Raw genomic sequence first — 6,590 nt, 5'->3', positions numbered from 1 at the left:
AGAGTTTCAAGGCAAAATCCAACGCTGAGCAAAAAGAAGACAAAAGCCTGTCTCACTTTTGCCAAAACATTTTGATGACTGCTGTGACTTTGGGGAAAGTATTTTGTGGTCTGATGAGTCAAAGGTGTTTTAGGTGATACGCATTATAGCATAAAAGTAATGCAGCATTTCAGAAACAGAACAATTTCAAACAGCGTAACGATTTCTGCCACTAGAAGAAAAGCCTGAAGAAAAAGCAACATAATAGTGTTTCAAAATACACCTATTAGTCTGAACATCTGAGAATATGAAGGTTGGAGAGTGACCTCAAGGTGCAAGGTTGAGTTGCCGTTGTCCAACCTTAGATGGGTCATTTGTGTTTGAAAACCTACCAATATGGCTGAATTACATCAATTCTAGAAAAGAAAGAGTATGTCAAAAATACCCGAGACATATAAAAGACTCAAACGGGCAGAACAAGGGTGTGATTACTTTTTCACATATTATCGAGATCATGCTTTCATAAAAAAAAAAAAATTGAAAACTGCAGTTTGTTTTTTGTATGAAATTTAGTTTTACGATTTGATGCATTTAAATGTGACAAAAGAAAAAACGTGCAATGAGGAGTCTACTTTTCCACAGCCCTGTAACTTGGTCACCAGGACCTCACAGGAATAATTTATCCGATTGAGTCATTTGCAGTTTCCACATCAAATTCCGAAGTGATAAAAGACAAGATGCTACTATTATAATATTTAATTCAAAATTTCAGTGCTGGTGGTAACAACAAGGAGGAATTGCGGAGTGGCCTGACAAGTCTTTGGCAGGTCAAAGCCCACAATAATTGTACAGGCCCAAAGAAGGGAGGTTGGTAGAGTAAACTTGGCTCTGCAGAACCACACACTGAGATCATGTGGGAAGAACTGAAAGCTTTTTGAACCACCCAGAATAATTCATACGAGATGCTCGACACCACTGTGCGCACAACCTGCAGAACTGCAGCAGCTTCGTCGCACAGAAATGGTTCACACATGGACGTTTGACAGCGACACAAGTAAACCGATTTTTTTCGATCTGTCCAGAGCTAATTACCAGTCGCATTATAGCCGACTGCATTACATGAGGAGGTTCAGCAGAAAACAAACAAACAGAACCTCATGCTCCTCTTGTGCTGTCACTGAGGGGTGGGAGTCTGACATGAAAAAGCCAGGACAGAATTTTCTAAGAACCTGAATAATGAGTTTACATTGGAGCTAAATAGGAACAGAGGGGCGACGGGTTTATGTTTGCTTTCCATTTTCAGCTCTGGCACAGATTCAGGCCACCTTGAAGAGTCTGAAAACCATTACCCAGGACAGTTGGTCAAAAGTGCACACTGTATAGGATATCATCGTGGTGTGCCTCGCAGAGAGACAGAGTGATGAGGACGAAGATGGAGGAGGGAGGGAGGGAGCGGCGGGAGGAGGGAGGGAAGGGGTATCACGGATGAGATATCGTGCGAGAAGAGGAGAAACTGAGACCAACACAAGTTCAGTGTGCCCTCTTCCAGAGACGTCTCAGTTACAGCCAGCTCGCCGTGTCACTCGTGCAGATGTGTTTGGTTTCAGAGAAACAAAGGCATCCTGAGCGAGTGATGTAACTCGGAGCGGCCGTACCTTCATGGCTGTCTGGCACATCACTTTTTGCATGCAACTGCAGATTAGGTAAAGACAGGCCTGCAGACAGGGTTTTCTCCTCCATTGTCTCCTCCACACGCACCCACTGAACATGCATAAAGAGGGGTCACGCATATGAAGACAGCATCAATCGCTCTCTCATATGGCTCACAGTGAGGCGCTGACTGATCCCTCTGAAAAAGGAGCAGAAACAAAGATAGGTGTGTGTGTGTCAGTGGAAGTATGTGAATGGGATCTGATGAGGATTTCTTTACAGCTGGTTTGCCTCAACAAATGTTTGTTTGCGTGTGTGTATTTGGGAAGCAGATCACATTGTGTTTTTTTAATCCTTTCTTCACAGTGTGCCTTCAAGGCTGGATTACTGCACCTTTATTGTGCCCTAACAAGCTTAGAATCACACTGCGTCGCGACGTGGTTGATCGCTTTAAGCAAGTTTGGTGCAGCTCATGCTGAAGGCCCAGAAATTCCTATGTCTTTATCTTAAAGGGCTGCACTTTTAAATAGAAATTTTAGACGTTTGCCTTAAATCATTTTTACTACCGGAATAATGTCTTTTTTAAGAGTTCACAAACCACATGTGTTTGAGTTCTTCCTGCAAACCCTGGTACTTCTCAAATTTATTATGCTCTGTTTTTTTGTATGCTATGATCAGCAGGAATTTCCAAATCCATTTTAATGGCAGTCTTCCACCAACACTGCGTCACGATGGTGGGCCAGCATCTGCACAACTTGGAGACATCTCAGCATCTTACTTTGGTTGATCTAAATCTCTTTTAGTGATGTGTCTTTCAAACACTTATATCATATCTCACAACGGGATTTATGACCACAAATTAAACAAATGGTCATGGGTTTTAATGATTTTAGATTTATCACTGGTATTAAAACATCTGTTTGACATAAATAAATAAATCCTGGGCTCTAACAGGATCAAATCCAAAATAGCACCACTTACAGGGGCAACGTAGGCAATTAAAGGGTCTAGGAGATTAATCAGAATGAATTATGAATTTACTACTAAAATATCTCACTGACATAAACCGGTAATTTATGTTATTGCACATTAAACTACTAAAAAATCCACGACTTAGGTGATTAAGGAAGGAGGAGGTTAGAAGGAGGTTATACAGGAAGGAGTAGGGCGAGGATATTTTTGATCCTTATAAAAGCCATGCGGTTAATATCAATTATAATAAAATGACATAGTATTTTTTACTGCAGCCATAAATTGCTATATTTATGACTCACAACAGCATAGAGATCATAAATCATTATATAAAACATTAAAATTAATCATTTCTAAAATCACTTTTTGAGAGACAGTGTCCCTTTGCTCTCACGTATTTTAAACCATGCTACTAAATTCAATTCAATTCAAAAATACTTTATCTACCCCACAGAGAAATTAAATGTTATCAAAACTTATCCCAGCGTCTTCAGTCTTTGTGGTTGGTGATTTACGGTAGCAGTCAGTTTTGCAGCAAATCTGGAGGATGTTGACGTGTGACGTTGTCATGACGGTCATGACATGCTAACAGTTCAGTATCTGGACGGCAGGGATGATATGTCACAGTAACGTGTCCTGGAGGACAGTATCAGTTGATGGCAATTACTGTTAATCCATGTCATTTGATTTTGCCACTCCTTTTTAACGACGCTCCCATGCAAAATAATACCTTGTTGTCACGGTTACTCATCACAACAACTCTTCTGCGTTTAGAAACATGCTTCCCCTGACTTGCGGTAACATTCACAGTTTGGAGTCACCGAGCCAGAATCTTTGGTTCGGCTTCCTCCGCAGATCAGAATCCGCTGCTGGGGGTATTAATAATTTTTTGGTTGACTGGATACATTCTGTTCTATTCTGTTCACAGCTGTGTTCTGTTAGCAATAGCTGTTTTAAGTCTGTATTTTATGATTTTAATAAACCTTTTTTTATTATTAGTTTTCTTGTGACACAACAGCTCTGTGGCCTAATATTTAGTGCTGTTGCCTCACAGCATGATGGTCTATCATCAAATCTCGCACAGAATAAATTTCAGTATTTTCTAATAAATCTCTGTATTTTACTTTTGGAGAAAGCTTTAGATGCAGTAAAAACCAGTTGTAAATTTTCCACCTCCTTTGTCTTCACTGACAACAAAAGTCATGAAGAAGAACAGTTTCTTCTTCATGTTTGTTCCCTACTTTGGCGTTTGGCAAACGTCAAACTCTCACTGCCCAGCCTGTCAGCTCACCACATAAACTCTTATTAAAATACATTTTGTAATGTGATTGTAATTTTTAAAAATTAGGTAACACTTCTGTGAACACTTACGCAAGCCATAACAAAATGAAGCTATATATGGAGCGATGTCTCCATCGCAGATTACCACGGGACTTGTATTGGTCTATCATTACTTTGTGACTGAATTTTAGGTACATGACTTAATTTCCCTCTTGAGCAAGGCAACAAATCAACAGTCACACAGGATTGTTTTAATCGAATACTGATGCTTTTGCTTTTATTTGTTTTTTTGTTTATTGGTTGTTTTTTTTTTTACAGCTTTTAGACATTTTTCTCAGGTTTACAGATGACTTTTGATGTTGTTGATCTTAAAGCAGCGAGGCCTCACATGGGTTTGTTCCATCAAGATTAAAATCTGTTTTCTTTCATTTTCTTCTGACCAACAAAAAACACAAATATCATGAATTGGCGGTGCGGCCGTTCTCTACCTGCACATTTGACAATGTATTAAAGTCCATCTTTGTCAGCATCTCTGTGCTGTGAAAACCCTGCACACCTTCTGCTGTCGATCTCAGGATGAGAACCACTGCTCCAGAAACCCAAGGAATTTGTCCAAATACAACAAGACAAGAAGAAAAGGAGTCCAGTTGATTTTCAAAGGTATTGTATGCTTTTAAGAGCTGGGCTGTGGAGGACAATTCTTGAAATATTAGATCATTAAATTAGTTCATCTTTAACTAATCATGTCTTGACAGCTATAATGCGAGATCCTGAACAGTCTACCTCTGGCGCACGCTAATGTGCTGAGCTTATAAACCTTACTCTATATACTTAATGTAAAAATAATACCGTATTTCTACACAATGGATCTTAAACATGATTGCACTTTCAAATTGCCAGGTTTCTGTCACGTTAAAAGTGAAGTCACACAAAATCATGTTAAAACCTTTTCCATTTCTAATGTGACATCTGCAATGTTCCATAAAACAAACACATTTATTTGATAGGATAACGTAAAAAATAATAATAACAAAAAACTGCAATAATCTGAAACGTACAACAATCTCAATCGCTGCTTGCATGCCTGGAGTAAGGAATGGGATTGGAGCTGGAGTTCTGGTCTTCCAAAGACAACATTCATTTTTAGTCAAAATCAACCAAAACCATGTTAACAGATGTGTTTGGGTCTGATGAAGCCAAACTTACACTGAGTAACAAACCCTTTTGTGCAGTGATGTTGTTGGCACCAACAACATCACTGCACATCACCGAAGGAAAATCATGCCTTCTGTAAAACATGGATTCAGTGGAATTATGTTCTTGATTGTGCTTCAGGTGGAACAGAGGTTTTCCTCAAAACGAATCTTTTCTTTCAGCCGTTGCCACATTCTCCTCCCTGTCCTCTGCGTCCTCTGTCCTCAATTCAACAACATCCATATATCTCCCCTTTGACCTTCCTTTGTCTTCTTCCTGGCAGCTGCATCTCTAACATCCTTCTGTCCCATACCCAGTGTCCCTCCTCTGCCCATGTCCAAACAGTCTCAGTCTGACCTCTCTAACTGACTAACTTTTATCTCCCAGTTGTACAACCTGTGCTCTACCTCCTGCATAACGGGACATCGTCATCCTCATCGCTCCCAAGGAGAACCTTGGTTTCTTCAGCTCTGCCACTTCTAATTCTGTGTCCTGTTTTTCTTTTTTTTACCACTGTCTTGTAAACCTTTCCTTTGAAATTTGCCTTTACTCTTTTGTCACAAAATCACTCCTGAAGCTGTTCTCCATCCACTCCGTCCTACTTAGACTCTCCTCTTCCCCTCTTTACCACACTCCCCATTTTCCTGGATAGTGCACCGGGTGACCTCACTGTTCCACCAAACTCCCTCTCATTCACTCACATGTACTCTGTCTTGTCATGGCTAACTTTCATTTATCGTATTTCAAGTGCATACCTCCAACTCTCCCAGTTTTCTTCCACTTGTTCTCTCTTCTCACCACTAATCATGATGCCGCCTGTAAACATCATAGTCCGTGGAGATTCCTGCCTGACCCCATCACCCAAGCAAATGAGAAGGAGCGCTGCAGTGAAGCTATCTGTCACTCCAGCACACCTCACCACTGTCCTGCTGTCCTCATGCAGGTCCTGTACCAGTCTAATATACTCCTCTGCCTCTCCAGATTTCCCGACACCACAGCTCCTTCCTCGTCACTCCCTCACATGCTTCTTCTAACGCCACAAAGACATAATGAAGTTCTTTCTGAACAAAGATGGCATCTGTGGTTCTCCTCCTTGGCATAAAACCATACTGCTGCTCACAATTAGTTGCCTCTTGTCTATGTCCCTTCCCTCATGAAGGAAAGCAAGTGCAGAGGAGTCTCCACTGTGCTTTGGTCTGACCACCTGCAACTTGCTTGTGTCACACTTGTGCCAGTTAAGACATAAAGTAAATGAAAGCCATACTTGCGATCCGGGGTCTGGAGGGCTGCTAGATGGATGTGTAATGGGAAAGCAGCACACTCCCTCTGCACTGTACACAACAGTCATTAGGAGACCTATCTGTTGAACGCTTGCATGCTAAGCTGTAATTTTCAGGCTGTTTTGTGTGTGCGTGTGTCTGTGAAGGAGTTCCTTTTGTTTGAGTGCATGTGTGTGTGTGTGTGTGCGTGTGTTTGTGTGTGTGTGTGTGTGTGTGCGCGCGCGCGCGCGTGTG

This window comes from Poecilia formosa, unplaced genomic scaffold (genome assembly GCF_000485575.1).
Source record: "Poecilia formosa unplaced genomic scaffold, Poecilia_formosa-5.1.2 Scaffold153, whole genome shotgun sequence".
NCBI lineage: Eukaryota > Metazoa > Chordata > Actinopteri > Cyprinodontiformes > Poeciliidae > Poecilia > Poecilia formosa.
Note: the sequence above shows the minus strand (reverse complement) of the source record.